The 19,764-nt window shown below is 50.5% G+C and overlaps 26 non-coding genes across 26 annotated transcripts; 12 read left to right on the forward strand and 14 right to left on the reverse strand.

Annotated features, from left to right (window-relative positions):
* Nucleotides 1-138: 138 nt before the first annotated feature.
* On the reverse strand, nt 139-212 carry TRNAT-AGU (transfer RNA threonine (anticodon AGU)). The gene has a single exon. It is a non-coding gene; the product is annotated as a tRNA-Thr (tRNA).
* An 852-nt stretch (nt 213-1,064) lies between these two features.
* On the forward strand, nt 1,065-1,146 carry TRNAS-GCU (transfer RNA serine (anticodon GCU)). Its single transcript has one exon. It is a non-coding gene; the product is annotated as a tRNA-Ser (tRNA).
* Nucleotides 1,147-1,517: 371 nt separating this feature from the next.
* Nucleotides 1,518-1,591, reverse strand: TRNAT-AGU (transfer RNA threonine (anticodon AGU)). The gene has a single exon. It is a non-coding gene; the product is annotated as a tRNA-Thr (tRNA).
* Nucleotides 1,592-2,443: 852 nt separating this feature from the next.
* On the forward strand, nt 2,444-2,525 carry TRNAS-GCU (transfer RNA serine (anticodon GCU)). Its single transcript has one exon. It is a non-coding gene; the product is annotated as a tRNA-Ser (tRNA).
* A 1,754-nt stretch (nt 2,526-4,279) lies between these two features.
* TRNAT-AGU (transfer RNA threonine (anticodon AGU)) lies at nt 4,280-4,353 on the reverse strand. The gene has a single exon. It is a non-coding gene; the product is annotated as a tRNA-Thr (tRNA).
* An 852-nt stretch (nt 4,354-5,205) lies between these two features.
* Nucleotides 5,206-5,287, forward strand: TRNAS-GCU (transfer RNA serine (anticodon GCU)). Its single transcript has one exon. It is a non-coding gene; the product is annotated as a tRNA-Ser (tRNA).
* A 371-nt stretch (nt 5,288-5,658) lies between these two features.
* On the reverse strand, nt 5,659-5,732 carry TRNAT-AGU (transfer RNA threonine (anticodon AGU)). The gene has a single exon. It is a non-coding gene; the product is annotated as a tRNA-Thr (tRNA).
* An 852-nt stretch (nt 5,733-6,584) lies between these two features.
* TRNAS-GCU (transfer RNA serine (anticodon GCU)) lies at nt 6,585-6,666 on the forward strand. Its single transcript has one exon. It is a non-coding gene; the product is annotated as a tRNA-Ser (tRNA).
* Nucleotides 6,667-7,037: 371 nt separating this feature from the next.
* TRNAT-AGU (transfer RNA threonine (anticodon AGU)) lies at nt 7,038-7,111 on the reverse strand. The gene has a single exon. It is a non-coding gene; the product is annotated as a tRNA-Thr (tRNA).
* Nucleotides 7,112-7,963: 852 nt separating this feature from the next.
* Nucleotides 7,964-8,045, forward strand: TRNAS-GCU (transfer RNA serine (anticodon GCU)). Its single transcript has one exon. It is a non-coding gene; the product is annotated as a tRNA-Ser (tRNA).
* A 371-nt stretch (nt 8,046-8,416) lies between these two features.
* On the reverse strand, nt 8,417-8,490 carry TRNAT-AGU (transfer RNA threonine (anticodon AGU)). The gene has a single exon. It is a non-coding gene; the product is annotated as a tRNA-Thr (tRNA).
* An 852-nt stretch (nt 8,491-9,342) lies between these two features.
* On the forward strand, nt 9,343-9,424 carry TRNAS-GCU (transfer RNA serine (anticodon GCU)). Its single transcript has one exon. It is a non-coding gene; the product is annotated as a tRNA-Ser (tRNA).
* Nucleotides 9,425-9,795: 371 nt separating this feature from the next.
* Nucleotides 9,796-9,869, reverse strand: TRNAT-AGU (transfer RNA threonine (anticodon AGU)). Its single transcript has one exon. It is a non-coding gene; the product is annotated as a tRNA-Thr (tRNA).
* Nucleotides 9,870-11,174: 1,305 nt separating this feature from the next.
* On the reverse strand, nt 11,175-11,248 carry TRNAT-AGU (transfer RNA threonine (anticodon AGU)). Its single transcript has one exon. It is a non-coding gene; the product is annotated as a tRNA-Thr (tRNA).
* Nucleotides 11,249-12,100: 852 nt separating this feature from the next.
* Nucleotides 12,101-12,182, forward strand: TRNAS-GCU (transfer RNA serine (anticodon GCU)). Its single transcript has one exon. It is a non-coding gene; the product is annotated as a tRNA-Ser (tRNA).
* Nucleotides 12,183-12,553: 371 nt separating this feature from the next.
* TRNAT-AGU (transfer RNA threonine (anticodon AGU)) lies at nt 12,554-12,627 on the reverse strand. Its single transcript has one exon. It is a non-coding gene; the product is annotated as a tRNA-Thr (tRNA).
* Nucleotides 12,628-13,479: 852 nt separating this feature from the next.
* On the forward strand, nt 13,480-13,561 carry TRNAS-GCU (transfer RNA serine (anticodon GCU)). The gene has a single exon. It is a non-coding gene; the product is annotated as a tRNA-Ser (tRNA).
* A 371-nt stretch (nt 13,562-13,932) lies between these two features.
* TRNAT-AGU (transfer RNA threonine (anticodon AGU)) lies at nt 13,933-14,006 on the reverse strand. Its single transcript has one exon. It is a non-coding gene; the product is annotated as a tRNA-Thr (tRNA).
* Nucleotides 14,007-14,858: 852 nt separating this feature from the next.
* TRNAS-GCU (transfer RNA serine (anticodon GCU)) lies at nt 14,859-14,940 on the forward strand. The gene has a single exon. It is a non-coding gene; the product is annotated as a tRNA-Ser (tRNA).
* A 371-nt stretch (nt 14,941-15,311) lies between these two features.
* TRNAT-AGU (transfer RNA threonine (anticodon AGU)) lies at nt 15,312-15,385 on the reverse strand. The gene has a single exon. It is a non-coding gene; the product is annotated as a tRNA-Thr (tRNA).
* Nucleotides 15,386-16,237: 852 nt separating this feature from the next.
* TRNAS-GCU (transfer RNA serine (anticodon GCU)) lies at nt 16,238-16,319 on the forward strand. Its single transcript has one exon. It is a non-coding gene; the product is annotated as a tRNA-Ser (tRNA).
* Nucleotides 16,320-16,690: 371 nt separating this feature from the next.
* Nucleotides 16,691-16,764, reverse strand: TRNAT-AGU (transfer RNA threonine (anticodon AGU)). Its single transcript has one exon. It is a non-coding gene; the product is annotated as a tRNA-Thr (tRNA).
* Nucleotides 16,765-17,616: 852 nt separating this feature from the next.
* TRNAS-GCU (transfer RNA serine (anticodon GCU)) lies at nt 17,617-17,698 on the forward strand. The gene has a single exon. It is a non-coding gene; the product is annotated as a tRNA-Ser (tRNA).
* A 371-nt stretch (nt 17,699-18,069) lies between these two features.
* Nucleotides 18,070-18,143, reverse strand: TRNAT-AGU (transfer RNA threonine (anticodon AGU)). The gene has a single exon. It is a non-coding gene; the product is annotated as a tRNA-Thr (tRNA).
* An 852-nt stretch (nt 18,144-18,995) lies between these two features.
* On the forward strand, nt 18,996-19,077 carry TRNAS-GCU (transfer RNA serine (anticodon GCU)). Its single transcript has one exon. It is a non-coding gene; the product is annotated as a tRNA-Ser (tRNA).
* A 371-nt stretch (nt 19,078-19,448) lies between these two features.
* TRNAT-AGU (transfer RNA threonine (anticodon AGU)) lies at nt 19,449-19,522 on the reverse strand. Its single transcript has one exon. It is a non-coding gene; the product is annotated as a tRNA-Thr (tRNA).
* Nucleotides 19,523-19,764: the final 242 nt, after the last annotated feature.

Consider the following 19,764-nt stretch of genomic DNA (forward strand, 5'->3'; position numbering starts at 1 on the left):
GAGTTCCTCCTTTTCCCGCCATTAGCCAATACACATTCTTTATCCCGCCATGGGTCTATCTTTGGGCTGTGGGAAAGGCAAGTTCGATGTCAAACGCCTCCTTATCATTTTGCGTGAAAAGCTGAAAATAGGGAAGGTAGGCACTGCTGAGATTCGAACTCAGGATCTCCTGTTTACTAGATAGGCGCTTTAACCAACTAAGCCACAGCGCCACATGAGGAAGCCGCCAGGTGCCCGGGTTACAATACGGGCGCTTTAACCAACCAAGCCACAGTGCCACGGAAAGAAAGCGCTGGATCTCCTGTTTACTAGACAGGCGCTTGAAACGACCAAGCCACAGCGCCCTGCGAATAAACCGCCGCCAGGAAGCCTGCCAAACGGCATCTCTAATGGATGACTCCAATTTCTGCGCGCCTGTATTATTTGACGCAGCCCTTACAGCGTTTGCCTTTTTATCCCATCCTCGCCAGGAGGACCCATGTGGACAATAGAAGTCCCCCCTCCCCTTCCCTTCACGCCCCCCAAACATCTGCAGTGAGTTTCACGGGGTTGCCTTTGCAAAAGCTAAGAGACCTTCACTTCTATTCCATACTCGGCAGCAACATTTAATAATAGGAAGTCCATGCGAGTCGTGACATTTAAGAAATCAAATCTTTTTGGGAAAGGCGCTGCTTGAAACCGCACGGACAAATTGGCAGAATGCCACAGCAGTTGGACGCATGTGGAGGGCTAGAGATTTGTGGTGGCGTGGCTGATTGAGCCAGCGCAGCATGCATCCAGATCTGTCTTGCTTTCACGGCATATTTAAGGAATAGACTGATTGAAGGAATGCCAGGGAAGTACAGACATGAGTAAGAACTATTGATGACTAGAGACATTTTGGCATTTAAACCCTTGGCGTGGGTTTATCTCTGGTAGACTTTCCACTAGAAAGACATTATATACCGTAGGAGGTGAGATGAGGCCCACTGGGCCAATTAATGACGCTACACGAGGTTGAGTGGAAACGCAGCCCAAGGCTCCTCAAAATTCTTTTGGGGATGTTGGGAATCGGCCGCCGCCAGGACGAGGTGGCCGAGTGGTTAAGGCGATGGACTGCTAATCCATTGTGCTCTGCATGCATGGGTTCGAATCCCATCCTCGTCGATTCTTTCTGACGTTTCCCACTTGGAAACTTGCTTTGCTGAGCCTCTTTTGTCTGCCAGCGGATGCCCAGAGCACGGACATTCGCAATCACCATTCAAGAAGGGCCGTTGGCAAACTCTGCAATGACGTCTGGATGGATGGTGTGGCCGATGAAGGGGGGCACTAGGAAGTCACCTCTCTTTTCATTTGTCTGGCTTGATGCCATCCTATATCCTCTAAAGAAGGTGGTGGCAGAGTTCCTCCTTTTCCCGCCATTAGCCAATACACATTCTTTATCCCGCCATGGGTCTATCTTTGGGCTGTGGGAAAGGCAAGTTCGATGTCAAACGCCTCCTTATCATTTTGCGTGAAAAGCTGAAAATAGGGAAGGTAGGCACTGCTGAGATTCGAACTCAGGATCTCCTGTTTACTAGACAGGCGCTTTAACCAACTAAGCCACAGCGCCACATGAGGAAGCCGCCGGGTGCCCGGGTTACAATACGGGCGCTTTAACCAACCAAGCCACAGTGCCACGGAAAGAAAGCGCTGGATCTCCTGTTTACTAGACAGGCGCTTGAAACGACCAAGCCACAGCGCCCTGCGAATAATCCGCCGCCGGGAAGCCTGCCAAACGGCATCTCTAATGGATGACTCCAATTTCTGCGCGCCTGTATTATTTGACGCAGCCCTTACAGCATTTGCCTTTTTATCCCATCCTCGCCAGGAGGACCCATGTGGACAATAGAAGTCCCCCCTCCCCTTCCCTTCACGTCCCCCAAACATCCGCAGTGAGTTTCACGGGGTTGCCTTTGCAAAAGCTAAGAGACCTTCACTTCTATTCCATACTCGGCAGCAACATTTAATAATAGGAAGTCCCTGCGAGTCGTGACATTTAAGAAATCAAATCTTTTTGGGAAAGGCGCTGCTTGAAACCGCACGGACAAATTGGCAGAATGCCACAGCAGTTGGACGCATGTGGAGGGCTAGAGATTTGTGGTGGCGTGGCTGATTGAGCCAGCGCAGCATGCATCCAGATCTGTCTTGCTTTCACGGCATATTTAAGGAATAGACTGATTGAAGGAATGCCAGGGAAGTACAGACATGAGTAAGAACTATTGATGACTAGAGACATTTTGGCATTTAAACCCTTGGCGTGGGTTTATCTCTGGTAGACTTTCCACTAGAAAGACATTATATACCGTAGGAGGTGAGATAAGGCCCACTGGGCCAATGAACGACGCTACACGAGGTTGAGTGGAAACGCAGCCCAAGGCTCCTCAAAATTCTTTTGGGGATGTTGGGAATCGGCCGCCGCCAGGACGAGGTGGCCGAGTGGTTAAGGCGATGGACTGCTAATCCATTGTGCTCTGCATGCATGGGTTCGAATCCCATCCTCGTCGATTCTTTCTGACGTTTCCCACTTGGAAACTTGCTTTGCTGAGCCTCTTTTGTCTGCCAGCGGATGCCCAGAGCACGGACATTCGCAATCACCATTCAAGAAGGGCCGTTGGCAAACTCTGCAATGACGTCTGGATGGATGGATGGTGTGGCCGATGAAGGGGGGCACTAGGAAGTCACCTCTCTTTTCATTTGTCTGGCTTGATGCCATCCTATATCCTCTAAAGAAGGTGGTGGCAGAGTTCCTCCTTTTCCCGCCATTAGCCAATACGCATTCTATATCCCGCCATGGGTCTATCTTTGGGCTGTGGGAAAGGCAAGTTCGATGTCAAACGCCTCCTTATCATTTTGCGTGAAAAGCTGAAAATAGGGAAAGTAGGCACTGCTGAGATTTGAACTCATGATCTCCTGTTTACTAGACAGGCGCTTCAACCAACTAAGCCACAGCGCCACATGAGAAAGCCGCGGGGTGCCCGGGTTACAATACGGGCGCTTTAACCAACCAAGCCACAGTGCCAAGCAAAGAAAGCGCTGGGTCTCCTGTTTACTAGACAGGCGCTTGAAACGACCAAGCCACAACGCCCTGCGAATAAACCGCCGCCGGGAAGCCTGCCAAACGGCATCTCTAATGGATGACTCCAATTTCTGCGCGCCTGTATTATTTGACGCAGCCCTTACAGCGTTTGCCTTTGTATCCCATCCTCGCCAGGAGGACCCATGTGGACAATAGAAGTCCCCCCTCCCCTTCCCTTCACGCCCCCCAAACATCCGCAGTGAGTTTCACGGGGTTGCCTTTGCAAAAGCTAAGAGACCTTCACTTCTATTCCATACTCGGCAGCAACATTTAATAATAGGAAGTCCCTGCGAGTCGTGACATTTAAGAAATCAAATCTTTTTGGGAAAGGCGCTGCTTGAAACCGCACGGACAAATTGGCAGAATGCCACAGCAGTTGGACGCATGTGGAGGGCTAGAGATTTGTGGTGGCGTGGCTGATTGAGCCAGCGCAGCATGCATCGAGATCTGTCTTGCTTTCACGGCATATTTAAGGAATAGACTGATTGAAGGAATGCCAGGGAAGTACAGACATGAGTAAGAACTATTGATGACTAGAGACATTTTGGCATTTAAACCCTTGGCGTGGGTTTATCTCTGGTAGACTTTCCACTAGAAAGACATTATATACCGTAGGAGGTGAGATAAGGCCCACTGGGCCAATGAACGACGCTACACGAGGTTGAGTGGAAACGCAGCCCAAGGCTCCTCAAAATTCTTTTGGGGATGTTGGGAATCGGCCGCCGCCAGGACGAGGTGGCCGAGTGGTTATGGCGATGGACTGCTAACCCATTGTGCTCTGCATGCATGGGTTCGAATCCCATCCTCGTCGATTCTTTCTGACGTTTCCCACTTGGAAACTTGCTTTGCTGAGCCTCTTTTGTCTGCCAGCGGATGCCCAGAGCACGGACATTCGCAATCACCATTCAAGAAGGGCCGTTGGCAAACTCTGCAATGACGTCTGGATGGATGGTGTGGCCGATGAAGGGGGGCACTAGGAAGTCACCTCTCTTTTCATTTGTCTGGCTTGATGCCATCCTATATCCTCTAAAGAAGGTGGTGGCAGAGTTCCTCCTTTTCCCGCCATTAGCCAATACACATTCTTTATCCCGCCATGGGTCTATCTTTGGGCTGTGGGAAAGGCAAGTTCGATGTCAAACGCCTCCTTATCATTTTGCGTGAAAAGCTGAAGATAGGGAAGGTAGGCACTGCTGAGATTCGAACTCAGGATCTCCTGTTTACTAGACAGGCGCTTTAACCATCTAAGCCACAGCGCCACATGAGGAAGCCGCCGGGTGCCCGGGTTACAATACGGGCGCTTTAACCAACCAAGCCACAGTGCCACGGAAAGAAAGCGCTGGATCTCCTGTTTACTAGACAGGCGCTTGAAACGACCAAGCCACAGCGCCCTGCGAATAAACCGCCGCCGGGAAGCCTGCCAAACGGCATCTCTAATGAATGACTCCAATTTCTGCGCGCCTGTATTATTTGACGCAGCCCTTACAGCGTTTGCCTTTTTATCCCATCCTCACCAGGAGGACCCATGTGGACAATAGAAGTCCCCCCTCCCCTTCCCTTCACGCCCCCCAAACATCCGCAGTGAGTTTCACGGGGTTGCCTTTGCAAAAGCTAAGAGACCTTCACTTCTATTCCATACTCGGCAGCAACATTTAATAATAGGAAGTCCCTGCGAGTCGTGACATTTAAGAAATCAAATCTTTTTCAGAAAAGCGCTGCTTGAAACCGCACGGACAAATTGGCAGAATGCCACAGCAGTTGGACGCATGTGGAGGGCTAGAGATTTGTGGTGGCGTGGCTGATTGAGCCAGCGCAGCATGCATCCAGATCTGTCTTGCTTTCACGGCATATTTAAGGAATAGACTGATTGAAGGAATGCCAGGGAAGTACAGACATGAGTAAGAACTATTGATGACTAGAGACATTTTGGCATTTAAACCCTTGGCGTGGGTTTATCTCTGGTAGACTTTCCACTAGAAAGACATTATATACCGTAGGAGGTGAGATAAGGCCCACTGGGCCAATGAACGACGCTACACGAGGTTGAGTGAAAACGCAGCCCAAGGCTCCTCAAAATTCTTTTGGGGATGTTGGGAATCGGCTGCCGCCAGGACGAGGTGGCCGAGTGGTTAAGGCGATGGACTGCTAATCCATTGTGCTCTGCATGCATGGGTTCGAATCCCATCCTCGTCGATTCTTTCTGACGTTTCCCACTTGGAAACTTGCTTTGCTGAGCCTCTTTTGTCTGCCAGCGGATGCCCAGAGCACGGACATTCGCAATCACCATTCAAGAAGGGCCGTTGGCAAACTCTGCAATGACGTCTGGATGGATGTTGTGGCCGATGAAGGGGGGCACTAGGAAGTCACCTCTCTTTTCATTTGTCTGGCTTGATGCCATCCTATATCCTCTAAAGAAGGTGGTGGCAGAGTTCCTCCTTTTCCCGCCATTAGCCAATACGCATTCTATATCCCGCCATGGGTCTATCTTTGGGCTGTGGGAAAGGCAAGTTCGATGTCAAACGCCTCCTTATCATTTTGCGTGAAAAGCTGAAAATAGGGAAAGTAGGCACTGCTGAGATTTGAACTCATGATCTCCTGTTTACTAGACAGGCGCTTTAACCAACTAAGCCACAGCGCCACATGAGAAAGCCGCCGGGTGCCCGGGTTACAATACGGGCGCTTTAACCAACCAAGCCACAGTGCCACGGAAAGAAAGCGCTGGATCTCCTGTTTACTAGACAGGCGCTTGAAACGACCAAGCCACAACGCCCTGCGAATAAACCGCCGCCGGGAAGCCTGCCAAACGGCATCTCTAATGGATGACTCCAATTTCTGCGCGCCTGTATTATTTGACGCAGCCCTTACAGCGTTTGCCTTTTTATCCCATCCTCACCAGGAGGACCCATGTGGACAATAGAAGTCCCCCCTCCCCTTCCCTTCACGCCCCCCAAACATCCGCAGTGAGTTTCACGGGGTTGCCTTTGCAAAAGCTAAGAGACCTTCACTTCTATTCCATACTCGGCAGCAACATTTAATAATAGGAAGTCCCTGCGAGTCGTGACATTTAAGAAATCAAATCTTTTTGGGAAAGGCGCTGCTTGAAACCGCACGGACAAATTGGCAGAATGCCACAGCAGTTGGACGCATGTGGAGGGCTAGAGATTTGTGGTGGCGTGGCTGATTGAGCCAGCGCAGCATGCATCCAGATCTGTCTTGCTTTCACGGCATATTTAAGGAATAGACTGATTGAAGGAATGCCAGGGAAGTACAGACATGAGTAAGAACTATTGATGACTAGAGACATTTTGGCATTTAAACCCTTGGCGTGGGTTTATCTCTGGTAGACTTTCCACTAGAAAGACATTATATACCGTAGGAGGTGAGATAAGGCCCACTGGGCCAATGAACGACGCTACACGAGGTTGAGTGGAAACGCAGCCCAAGGCTCCTCAAAATTCTTTTGGGGATGTTGGGAATCGGCCGCCGCCAGGACGAGGTGGCCGAGTGGTTAAGGCGATGGACTGCTAATCCATTGTGCTCTGCATGCATGGGTTCGAATCCCATCCTCGTCGATTCTTTCTGACGTTTCCCACTTGGAAACTTGCTTTGCTGAGCCTCTTTTGTCTGCCAGCGGATGCCCAGAGCACGGACATTCGCAATCACCATTCAAGAAGGGCCGTTGGCAAACTCTGCAATGACGTCTGGATGGATGGTGTGGCCGATGAAGGGGGGCACTAGGAAGTCACCTCTCTTTTCATTTGTCTGGCTTGATGCCATCCTATATCCTCTAAAGAAGGTGGTGGCAGAGTTCCTCCTTTTCCCGCCATTAGCCAATACACATTCTTTATCCCGCCATGGGTCTATCTTTGGGCTGTGGGAAAGGCAAGTTCGATGTCAAACGCCTCCTTATCATTTTGCGTGAAAAGCTGAAAATAGGGAAGGTAGGCACTGCTGAGATTCGAACTCAGGATCTCCTGTTTACTAGACAGGCGCTTTAACCAACTAAGCCACAGCGCCACATGAGGAAGCCGCCGGGTGCCCGGGTTACAATACGGGCGCTTTAACCAACCAAGCCACAGTGCCACGGAAAGAAAGCGCTGGATCTCCTGTTTACTAGACAGGCGCTTGAAACGACCAAGCCACAGCGCCCTGCGAATAAACCGCCGCCGGGAAGCCTGCCAAACGGCATCTCTAATGGATGACTCCAATTTCTGCGCGCCTGTATTATTTGACGCAGCCCTTACAGCGTTTGCCTTTTTATCCCATCCTCGCCAGGAGGACCCATGTGGACAATAGAAGTCCCCCCTCCCCTTCCCTTCACGCCCCCCAAACATCCGCAGTGAGTTTCACGGGGTTGCCTTTGCAAAAGCTAAGAGACCTTCACTTCTATTCCATACTCGGCAGCAACATTTAATAATAGGAAGTCCCTGCGAGTCGTGACATTTAAGAAATCAAATCTTTTTGGGAAAGGCGCTGCTTGAAACCGCACGGACAAATTGGCAGAATGCCACAGCAGTTGGACGCATGTGGAGGGCTAGAGATTTGTGGTGGCGTGGCTGATTGAGCCAGCGCAGCATGCATCCAGATCTGTCTTGCTTTCACGGCATATTTAAGGAATAGACTGATTGAAGGAATGCCAGGGAAGTACAGACATGAGTAAGAACTATTGATGACTAGAGACATTTTGGCATTTAAACCCTTGGCGTGGGTTTATCTCTGGTAGACTTTCCACTAGAAAGACATTATATACCGTAGGAGGTGAGATAAGGCCCACTGGGCCAATGAACGACGCTACACGAGGTTGAGTGGAAACGCAGCCCAAGGCTCCTCAAAATTCTTTTGGGGATGTTGGGAATCGGCCGCCGCCAGGACGAGGTGGCCGAGTGGTTAAGGCGATGGACTGCTAATCCATTGTGCTCTGCATGCATGGGTTCGAATCCCATCCTCGTCGATTCTTTCTGACGTTTCCCACTTGGAAACTTGCTTTGCTGAGCCTCTTTTGTCTGCCAGCGGATGCCCAGAGCACGGACATTCGCAATCACCATTAAAGAAGGGCTGTTGGCAAACTCTGCAATGACGTCTGGATGGATGGTGTGGCCGATGAAGGGGGGCACTAGAAAGTCACCTCTCTTTTCATTTGTCTGGCTTGATGCCATCCTATATCCTCTAAAGAAGGTGGTGGCAGAGTTCCTCCTTTTCCCGCCATTAGCCAATACACATTCTTTATCCCGCCATGGGTCTATCTTTGGGCTGTGGGAAAGGCAAGTTCGATGTCAAACGCCTCCTTATCATTTTGCGTGAAAAGCTGAAAATAGGGAAGGTAGGCACTGCTGAGATTCGAACTCAGGATCTCCCGTTTACTAGACAGGCGCTTTAACCAACTAAGCCACAGCGCCACATGAGGAAGCCGCCGGGTGCCCGGGTTACAATACGGGCGCTTTAACCAACCAAGCCACAGTGCCACGGAAAGTAAGTGCTGGATCTCCTGTTTACTAGACAGGCGCTTGAAACGACCAAGCCACAGCGCCCTGCAAATAAACCGCCGCCGGGAAGCCTGCCAAACGGCATCTCTAATGGATGACTCCAATTTCTGCGCGCCTGTATTATTTGACGCAGCCCTTACAGCGTTTGCCTTTTTATCCCATCCTCGCCAGGAGGACCCATGTGGACAATAGAAGTCCCCCCTCCCCTTCCCTTCACGCCCCCCAAACATCCGCAGTGAGTTTCACGGGGTTGCCTTTGCAAAAGCTAAGAGACCTTCACTTCTATTCCATACTCGGCAGCAACATTTAATAATAGGAAGTCCCTGCGAGTCGTGACATTTAAGAAATCAAATCTTTTTCAGAAAAGCGCTGCTTGAAACCGCACGGACAAATTGGCAGTATGCCACAGCAGTTGGACGCATGTGGAGGGCTAGAGATTTGTGGTGGCGTGGCTGATTGAGCCAGCGCAGCATGCATCCAGATCTGTCTTGCTTTCACGGCATATTTAAGGAATAGACTGATTGAAGGAATGCCAGGGAAGTACAGACATGAGTAAGAACTATTAATGACTAGAGACATTTTGGCATTTAAACCCTTGGCGTGGGTTTATCTCTGGTAGACTTTCCACTAGAAAGACATTATATACCGTAGGAGGTGAGATAAGGCCCACTGGGCCAATGAACGACGCTACACGAGGTTGAGTGAAAACGCAGCCCAAGGCTCCTCAAAATTCTTTTGGGGATGTTGGGAATCGGCCGCCGCCAGGACGAGGTGGCCGAGTGGTTAAGGCGATGGACTGCTAATCCATTGTGCTCTGCATGCATGGGTTCGAATCCCATCCTCGTCGATTCTTTCTGACGTTTCCCACTTGGAAACTTGCTTTGCTGAGCCTCTTTTGTCTGCCAGCGGATGCCCAGAGCACGGACATTCGCAATCACCATTCAAGAAGGGCCGTTGGCAAACTCTGCAATGACGTCTGGATGGATGTTGTGGCCGATGAAGGGGGGCACTAGGAAGTCACCTCTCTTTTCATTTGTCTGGCTTGATGCCATCCTATATCCTCTAAAGAAGGTGGTGGCAGAGTTCCTCCTTTTCCCGCCATTAGCCAATACGCATTCTATATCCCGCCATGGGTCTATCTTTGGGCTGTGGGAAAGGCAAGTTCGATGTCAAACGCCTCCTTATCATTTTGCGTGAAAAGCTGAAAATAGGGAAAGTAGGCACTGCTGAGATTTGAACTCATGATCTCCTGTTTACTAGACAGGCGCTTTAACCAACTAAGCCACAGCGCCACATGAGAAAGCCGCGGGGTGCCCGGGTTACAATACGGGCGCTTTAACCAACCAAGCCACAGTGCCAAGGAAAGAAAGCGCTGGGTCTCCTGTTTACTAGACAGGCGCTTGAAACGACCAAGCCACAACGCCCTGCGAATAAACCGCCGCCGGGAAGCCTGCCAAACGGCATCTCTAATGGATGACTCCAATTTCTGCGCGCCTGTATTATTTGACGCAGCCCTTACAGCGTTTGCCTTTTTATCCCATCCTCGCCAGGAGGACCCATGTGGACAATAGAAGTCCCCCCTCCCCTTCCCTTCACGCCCCCCAAACATCCGCAGTGAGTTTCACGGGGTTGCCTTTGCAAAAGCTAAGAGACCTTCACTTCTATTCCATACTCGGCAGCAACATTTAATAATAGGAAGTCCCTGCGAGTCGTGACATTTAAGAAATCAAATCTTTTTGGGAAAGGCGCTGCTTGAAACCGCACGGACAAATTGGCAGAATGCCACAGCAGTTGGACGCATGTGGAGGGCTAGAGACTTGTGGTGGCGTGGCTGATTGAGCCAGCGCAGCATGCATCCAGATCTGTCTTGCTTTCACGGCATATTTAAGGAATAGACTGATTGAAGGAATGCCAGGGAAGTACAGACATGAGTAAGAACTATTGATGACTAGAGACATTTTGGCATTTAAACCCTTGGCGTGGGTTTATCTCTGGTAGACTTTCCACTAGAAAGACATTATATACCGTAGGAGGTGAGATAAGGCCCACTGGGCCAATGAACGACGCTACACGAGGTTGAGTGGAAACGCAGCCCAAGGCTCCTCAAAATTCTTTTGGGGATGTTGGGAATCGGCCGCCGCCAGGACGAGGTGGCCGTGTGGTTAAGGCGATGGACTGCTAATCCATTGTGCTCTGCATGCATGGGTTCGAATCCCATCCTCGTCGATTCTTTCTGACGTTTCCCACTTGGAAACTTGCTTTGCTGAGCCTCTTTTGTCTGCCAGCGGATGCCCAGAGCACGGACATTCGCAATCACCATTCAAGAAGGGCCGTTGGCAAACTCTGCAATGACGTCTGGATGGATGGTGTGGCCGATGAAGGGGGGCACTAGGAAGTCACCTCTCTTTTCATTTGTCTGGCTTGATGCCATCCTATATCCTCTAAAGAAGGTGGTGGCAGAGTTCCTCCTTTTCCCGCCATTAGCCAATACACATTCTTTATCCCGCCATGGGTCTATCTTTGGGCTGTGGGAAAGGCAAGTTCGATGTCAAACGCCTCCTTATCATTTTGCGTGAAAAGCTGAAAATAGGGAAGGTAGGCACTGCTGAGATTCAAACTCAGGATCTCCTGTTTACTAGACAGGCGCTTTAACCAACTAAGCCACAGCGCCACATGAGGAAGCCGCCGGGTGCCCGGGTTACAATACGGGCGCTTTAACCAACCAAGCCACAGTGCCACGGAAAGAAAGCGCTGGATCTCCTGTTTACTAGACAGGCGCTTGAAACGACCAAGCCACAGCGCCCTGCGAATAAACCGCCGCCGGGAAGCCTGCCAAACGGCATCTCTAATGGATGACTCCAATTTCTGCGCGCCTGTATTATTTGACGCAGCCCTTACAGCGTTTGCCTTTTTATCCCATCCTCGCCAGGAGGACCCATGTGGACAATAGAAGTCCCCCCTCCCCTTCCCTTCACGTCCCCCAAACATCCGCAGTGAGTTTCACGGGGTTGCCTTTGCAAAAGCTAAGAGACCTTCACTTCTATTCCATACTCGGCAGCAACATTTAATAATAGGAAGTCCCTGCGAGTCGTGACATTTAAGAAATCAAATCTTTTTGGGAAAGGCGCTGCTTGAAACCGCACGGACAAATTGGCAGAATGCCACAGCAGTTGGACGCATGTGGAGGGCTAGAGATTTGTGGTGGCGTGGCTGATTGAGCCAGCGCAGCATGCATCCAGATCTGTCTTGCTTTCACGGCATATTTAAGGAATAGACTGATTGAAGGAATGCCAGGGAAGTACAGACATGAGTAAGAACTATTGATGACTAGAGACATTTTGGCATTTAAACCCTTGGCGTGGGTTTATCTCTGGTAGACTTTCCACTAGAAAGACATTATATACCGTAGGAGGTGAGATAAGGCCCACTGGGCCAATGAACGACGCTACACGAGGTTGAGTGAAAACGCAGCCCAAGGCTCCTCAAAATTCTTTTGGGGATGTTGGGAATCGGCTGCCGCCAGGACGAGGTGGCCGAGTGGTTAAGGCGATGGACTGCTAATCCATTGTGCTCTGCATGCATGGGTTCGAATCCCATCCTCGTCGATTCTTTCTGACGTTTCCCACTTGGAAACTTGCTTTGCTGAGCCTCTTTTGTCTGCCAGCGGATGCCCAGAGCACGGACATTCGCAATCACCATTCAAGAAGGGCCGTTGGCAAACTCTGCAATGACGTCTGGATGGATGTTGTGGCCGATGAAGGGGGGCACTAGGAAGTCACCTCTCTTTTCATTTGTCTGGCTTGATGCCATCCTATATCCTCTAAAGAAGGTGGTGGCAGAGTTCCTCCTTTTCCCGCCATTAGCCAATACACATTCTTTATCCCGCCATGGGTCTATCTTTGGGCTGTGGGAAAGGCAAGTTCGATGTCAAACGCCTCCTTATCATTTTGCGTGAAAAGCTGAAAATAGGGAAGGTAGGCACTGCTGAGATTCGAACTCAGGATCTCCTGTTTACTAGACAGGCGCTTTAACCAACTAAGCCACAGCGCCACATGAGGAAGCCATCGGGTGCCTGGGTTACAATACGGGCGCTTTAACCAACCAAGCCACAGTGCCACCGAAAGAAAGCGCTGGATCTCCTGTTTACTAGACAGGCGCTTGAAACGACCAAGCCACAGCGCCCTGCGAATAAACCGCCGCCGGGAAGCCTGCCAAACGGCATCTCTAATGGATGACTCCAATTTCTGCGCGCCTGTATTATTTGACGCAGCCCTTACAGCGTTTGCCTTTTTATCCCATCCTCGCCAGGAGGACCCATGTGGACAATAGAAGTCCCCCCTCCCCTTCCCTTCACGCCCCCCAAACATCCGCAGTGAGTTTCACGGGGTTGCCTTTGCAAAAGCTAAGAGACCTTCACTTCTATTCCATACTCGGCAGCAACATTTAATAATAGGAAGTCCCTGCGAGTCGTGACATTTAAGAAATCAAATCTTTTTCAGAAAAGCGCTGCTTGAAACCGCACGGACAAATTGGCAGAATGCCACAGCAGTTGGACGCATGTGGAGGGCTAGAGATTTGTGGTGGCGTGGCTGATTGAGCCAGCGCAGCATGCATCCAGATCTGTCTTGCTTTCACGGCATATTTAAGGAATAGACTGATTGAAGGAATGCCAGGGAAGTACAGACATGAGTAAGAACTATTGATGACTAGAGACATTTTGGCATTTAAACCCTTGGCGTGGGTTTATCTCTGGTAGACTTTCCACTAGAAAGACATTATATACCGTAGGAGGTGAGATGAGGCCCACTGGGCCAATGAACGACGCTACACGAGGTTGAGTGAAAACGCAGCCCAAGGCTCCTCAAAATTCTTTTGGGGATGTTGGGAATCGGCTGCCGCCAGGACGAGGTGGCCGAGTGGTTAAGGCGATGGACTGCTAATCCATTGTGCTCTGCATGCATGGGTTCGAATCCCATCCTCGTCGATTCTTTCTGACGTTTCCCACTTGGAAACTTGCTTTGCTGAGCCTCTTTTGTCTGCCAGCGGATGCCCAGAGCACGGACATTCGCAATCACCATTCAAGAAGGGCCGTTGGCAAACTCTGCAATGACGTCTGGATGGATGTTGTGGCCGATGAAGGGGGGCACTAGGAAGTCACCTCTCTTTTCATTTGTCTGGCTTGATGCCATCCTATATCCTCTAAAGAAGGTGGTGGCAGAGTTCCTCCTTTTCCCGCCATTAGCCAATACGCATTCTATATCCCGCCATGGGTCTATCTTTGGGCTGTGGGAAAGGCAAGTTCGATGTCAAACGCCTCCTTATCATTTTGCGTGAAAAGCTGAAAATAGGGAAGGTAGGCACTGCTGAGATTCGAACTCAGGATCTCCTGTTTACTAGACAGGCGCTTTAACCAACTAAGCCACAGCGCCACATGAGGAAGCCGCCGGGTGCCCGGGTTACAATACGGGCGCTTTAACCAACCAAGCCACAGTGCCACGGAAAGAAAGCGCTGGATCTCCTGTTTACTAGACAGGCGCTTGAAACGACCAAGCCACAGCGCCCTGCGAATAAACCGCCGCCGGGAAGCCTGCCAAACGGCATCTCTAATGGATGACTCCAATTTCTGCGCGCCTGTATTATTTGACGCAGCCCTTACAGCGTTTGCCTTTTTATCCCATCCTCGCCAGGAGGACCCATGTGGACAATAGAAGTCCCCCCTCCCCTTCCCTTCACGCCCCCCAAACATCCGCAGTGAGTTTCACGGGGTTGCCTTTGCAAAAGCTAAGAGACCTTCACTTCTATTCCATACTCGGCAGCAACATTTAATAATAGGAAGTCCCTGCGAGTCGTGACATTTAAGAAATCAAATCTTTTTGGGAAAGGCGCTGCTTGAAACCGCACGGACAAATTGGCAGAATGCCACAGCAGTTGGACGCATGTGGAGGGCTAGAGATTTGTGGTGGCGTGGCTGATTGAGCCAGCGCAGCATGCATCCAGATCTGTCTTGCTTTCACGGCATATTTAAGGAATAGACTGATTGAAGGAATGCCAGGGAATTTCAGACATGAGTAAGAACTATTGATGACTAGAGACATTTTGGCATTTAAACCCTTGGCGTGGGTTTATCTCTGGTAGACTTTCCACTAGAAAGACATTATATACCGTAGGAGGTGAGATAAGGCCCACTGGGCCAATGAACGACGCTACACGAGGTTGAGTGGAAACGCAGCCCAAGGCTCCTCAAAATTCTTTTGGGGATGTTGGGAATCGGCCGCCGCCAGGACGAGGTGGCCGAGTGGTTAAGGCGATGGACTGCTAATCCATTGTGCTCTGCATGCATGGGTTCGAATCCCATCCTCGTCGATTCTTTCTGACGTTTCCCACTTGGAAACTTGCTTTGCTGAGCCTCTTTTGTCTGCCAGCGGATGCCCAGAGCACGGACATTCGCAATCACCATTCAAGAAGGGCCGTTGGCAAACTCTGCAATGACGTCTGGATGGATGGTGTGGCCGATGAAGGGGGGCACTAGGAAGTCACCTCTCTTTTCATTTGTCTGGCTTGATGCCATCCTATATCCTCTAAAGAAGGTGGTGGCAGAGTTCCTCCTTTTCCCGCCATTAGCCAATACACATTCTTTATCCCGCCATGGGTCTATCTTTGGGCTGTGGGAAAGGCAAGTTCGATGTCAAACGCCTCCTTATCATTTTGCGTGAAAAGCTGAAAATAGGGAAGGTAGGCACTGCTGAGATTCGAACTCAGGATCTCCTGTTTACTAGACAGGCGCTTTAACCAACTAAGCCACAGCGCCACATGAGGAAGCCGCCGGGTGCCCGGGTTACAATACGGGCGCTTTAACCAACCAAGCCACAGTGCCACGGAAAGAAAGTGCTGGATCTCCTGTTTACTAGACAGGCGCTTGAAACGACCAAGCCACAGCGCCCTGCGAATAAACCGCCGCCGGGAAGCCTGCCAAACGGCATCTCTAATGGATGACTCCAATTTCTGCGCGCCTGTATTATTTGACGCAGCCCTTACAGCGTTTGCCTTTTTATCCCATCCTCGCCAGGAGGACCCATGTGGACAATAGAAGTCCCCCCTCCCCTTCCCTTCACGCCCCCCAAACATCCGCAGTGAGTTTCACGGGGTTGCCTTTGCAAAAGCTAAGAGACCTTCACTTCTATTCCATACTCGGCAGCAACATTTAATAATAGGAAGTCCCTGCAAGTCGTGACATTTAAGAAATCAAATCTTTTTCAGAAAAGCGCTGCTTGAAACCGCACGGACAAATTGGCAGAATGCCACAGCAGTTGGACGCATGTGGAGGGCTAGAGATTTGTGGTGGCGTGGCTGATTGAGCCAGCGCAGCATGCATCCAGATCTGTCTTGCTTTCACGGCATATTTAAGGAATAGACTGATTGAAGGAATGCCAGGGAAGTACAGACATGAGTAAGAACTATTGATGACTAGAGACATTTTGGCATTTAAACCCTTGGCGTGGGTTTATCTCTGGTAGACTTTCCACTAGAAAGACATTATATACCGTAGGAGGTGAGATAAGGCCCACTGGGCCAATGAACGACGCTACACGAGGTTGAGTGGAAACGCAGCCCAAGGCTCCTCAAAATTCTTTTGGGGATGTTGGGAATCGGCCGCCGCCAGGACGAGGTGGCCGAGTGGTTAAGGCGATGGACTGCTAATCCATTGTGCTCTGCATGCATGGGTTCGAATCCCATCCTCGTCGATTCTTTCTGACGTTTCCCACTTGGAAACTTGCTTTGCTGAGCCTCTTTTGTCTGCCAGCGGATGCCCAGAGCACGGACATTCGCAATCACCATTCAAGTAGGGCCGTTGGCAAACTCTGCAATGACGTCTGGATGGATGGTGTGGCCGATGAAGGGGGGCACTAGGAAGTCACCTCTCTTTTCATTTCTCTGGCTTGATGCCATCCTATATCCTCTAAAGAAGGTGGTGGCAGAGTTCCTCCTTTTCCCGCCATTAGCCAATACACATTCTTTATCCCGCCATGGGTCTATCTTTGGGCTGTGGGAAAGGCAAGTTCGATGTCAAACGCCTCCTTATCATTTTGCGTGAAAAGCTGAAAATAGGGAAGGTAGGCACTGCTGAGATTCGAACTCAGGATCTCCTGTTTACTAGACAGGCGCTTTAACCAACTAAGCCACAGCGCCACATGAGGAAGCCGCCGGGTGCCCGGGTTACAATACGGGCGCTTTAACCAACCAAGCCACAGTGCCACGGAAAGAAAGTGCTGGATCTCCTGTTTACTAGACAGGCGCTTGAAACGACCAAGCCACAGCGCCCTGCGAATAAACCGCCGCCGGGAAGCCTGCCAAACGGCATCTCTAATGGATGACTCCAATTTCTGCGCGCCTGTATTATTTGACGCAGCCCTTACAGCGTTTGCCTTTTTATCCCATCCTCGCCAGGAGGACCCATGTGGACAATAGAAGTCCCCCCTCCCCTTCCCTTCACGCCCCCCAAACATCCGCAGTGAGTTTCACGGGGTTGCCTTTGCAAAAGCTAAGAGACCTTCACTTCTATTCCATACTCGGCAGCAACATTTAATAATAGGAAGTCCCTGCGAGTCGTGACATTTAAGAAATCAAATCTTTTTCAGAAAAGCGCTGCTTGAAACCGCACGGACAAATTGGCAGAATGCCACAGCAGTTGGACGCATGTGGAGGGCTAGAGATTTGTGGTGGCGTGGCTGATTGAGCCAGCGCAGCATGCATCCAGATCTGTCTTGCTTTCACGGCATATTTAAGGAATAGACTGATTGAAGGAATGCCAGGGAAGTACAGACATGAGTAAGAACTATTGATGACTAGAGACATTTTGGCATTTAAACCCTTGGCGTGGGTTTATCTCTGGTAGACTTTCCACTAGAAAGACATTATATACCGTAGGAGGTGAGATAAGGCCCACTGGGCCAATGAACGACGCTACACGAGGTTGAGTGGAAACGCAGCCCAAGGCTCCTCAAAATTCTTTTGGGGATGTTGGGAATCGGCTGCCGCCAGGACGAGGTGGCCGAGTGGTTAAGGCGATGGACTGCTAATCCATTGTGCTCTGCATGCATGGGTTCGAATCCCATCCTCGTCGATTCTTTCTGACGTTTCCCACTTGGAAACTTGCTTTGCTGAGCCTCTTTTGTCTGCCAGCGGATGCCCAGAGCACGGACATTCGCAATCACCATTCAAGAAGGGCCGTTGGCAAACTCTGCAATGACGTCTGGATGGATGTTGTGGCCGATGAAGGGGGGCACTAGGAAGTCACCTCTCTTTTCATTTGTCTGGCTTGATGCCATCCTATATCCTCTAAAGAAGGTGGTGGCAGAGTTCCTCCTTTTCCCGCCATTAGCCAATACGCATTCTATATCCCGCCATGGGTCTATCTTTGGGCTGTGGGAAAGGCAAGTTCGATGTCAAACGCCTCCTTATCATTTTGCGTGAAAAGCTGAAAATAGGGAAAGTAGGCACTGCTGAGATTTGAACTCATGATCTCCTGTTTACTAGACAGGCGCTTTAACCAACTAAGCCACAGCGCCACATGAGAAAGCCGCCGGGTGCCCGGGTTACAATACGGGCGCTTTAACCAACCAAGCCACAGTGCCAAGGAAAGAAAGCGCTGGGTCTCCTGTTTACTAGACAGGCGCTTGAAACGACCAAGCCACAACGCCCTGCGAATAAACCGCCGCCGGGAAGCCTGCCAAACGGCATCTCTAATGGATGACTCCAATTTCTGCGCGCCTGTATTATTTGACGCAGCCCTTACAGCGTTTGCCTTTTTATCCCATCCTCGCCAGGAGGACCCATGTGGACAATAGAAGTCCCCCCTCCCCTTCCCTTCACGCCCCCCAAACATCCGCAGTGAGTTTCACGGGGTTGCCTTTGCAAAAGCTAAGAGACCTTCACTTCTATTCCATACTCGGCAGCAACATTTAATAATAGGAAGTCCCTGCGAGTCGTGACATTTAAGAAATCAAATCTTTTTGGGAAAGGCGCTGCTTGAAACCGCACGGACAAATTGGCAGAATGCCACAGCAGTTGGACGCATGTGGAGGGCTAGAGATTTGTGGTGGCGTGGCTGATTGAGCCAGCGCAGCATGCATCCAGATCTGTCTTGCTTTCACGGCATATTTAAGGAATAGACTGATTGAAGGAATGCCAGGGAAGTACAGACATGAGTAAGAACTATTGATGACTAGAGACATTTTGGCATTTAAACCCTTGGCGTGGGTTTATCTCTGGTAGACTTTCCACTAGAAAGACATTATATACCGTAGGAGGTGAGATAAGGCCCACTGGGCCAATGAACGACGCTACACGAGGTTGAGTGGAAACGCAGCCCAAGGCTCCTCAAAATTCTTTTGGGGATGTTGGGAATCGGCCGCCGCCAGGACGAGGTGGCCGAGTGGTTAAGGCGATGGACTGCTAATCCATTGTGCTCTGCATGCATGGGTTCGAATCCCATCCTCGTCGATTCTTTCTGACGTTTCCCACTTGGAAACTTGCTTTGCTGAGCCTCTTTTGTCTGCCAGCGGATGCCCAGAGCACGGACATTCGCAATCACCATTCAAGAAGGGCCGTTGGCAAACTCTGCAATGACGTCTGGATGGATGGTGTGGCCGATGAAGGGGGGCACTAGGAAGTCACCTCTCTTTTCATTTCTCTGGCTTGATGCCATCCTATATCCTCTAAAGAAGGTGGTGGCAGAGTTCCTCCTTTTCCCGCCATTAGCCAATACACATTCTTTATCCCGCCATGGGTCTATCTTTGGGCTGTGGGAAAGGCAAGTTCGATGTCAAACGCCTCCTTATCATTTTGCGTGAAAAGCTGAAAATAGGGAAGGTAGGCACTGCTGAGATTCGAACTCAGGATCTCCTGTTTACTAGACAGGCGCTTTAACCAACTAAGCCACAGCGCCACATGAGGAAGCCGCCGGGTGCCCGGGTTACAATACGGGCGCTTTAACCAACCAAGCCACAGTGCCACGGAAAGAAAGTGCTGGATCTCCTGTTTACTAGACAGGCGCTTGAAACGACCAAGCCACAGCGCCCTGCGAATAAACCGCCGCCGGGAAGCCTGCCAAACGGCATCTCTAATGGATGACTCCAATTTCTGCGCGCCTGTATTATTTGACGCAGCCCTTACAGCGTTTGCCTTTTT

This window comes from Leptodactylus fuscus, chromosome 7, assembly GCF_031893055.1.
Source record: "Leptodactylus fuscus isolate aLepFus1 chromosome 7, aLepFus1.hap2, whole genome shotgun sequence".
In the NCBI taxonomy this organism is placed as follows: Eukaryota; Metazoa; Chordata; class Amphibia; order Anura; family Leptodactylidae; genus Leptodactylus; species Leptodactylus fuscus.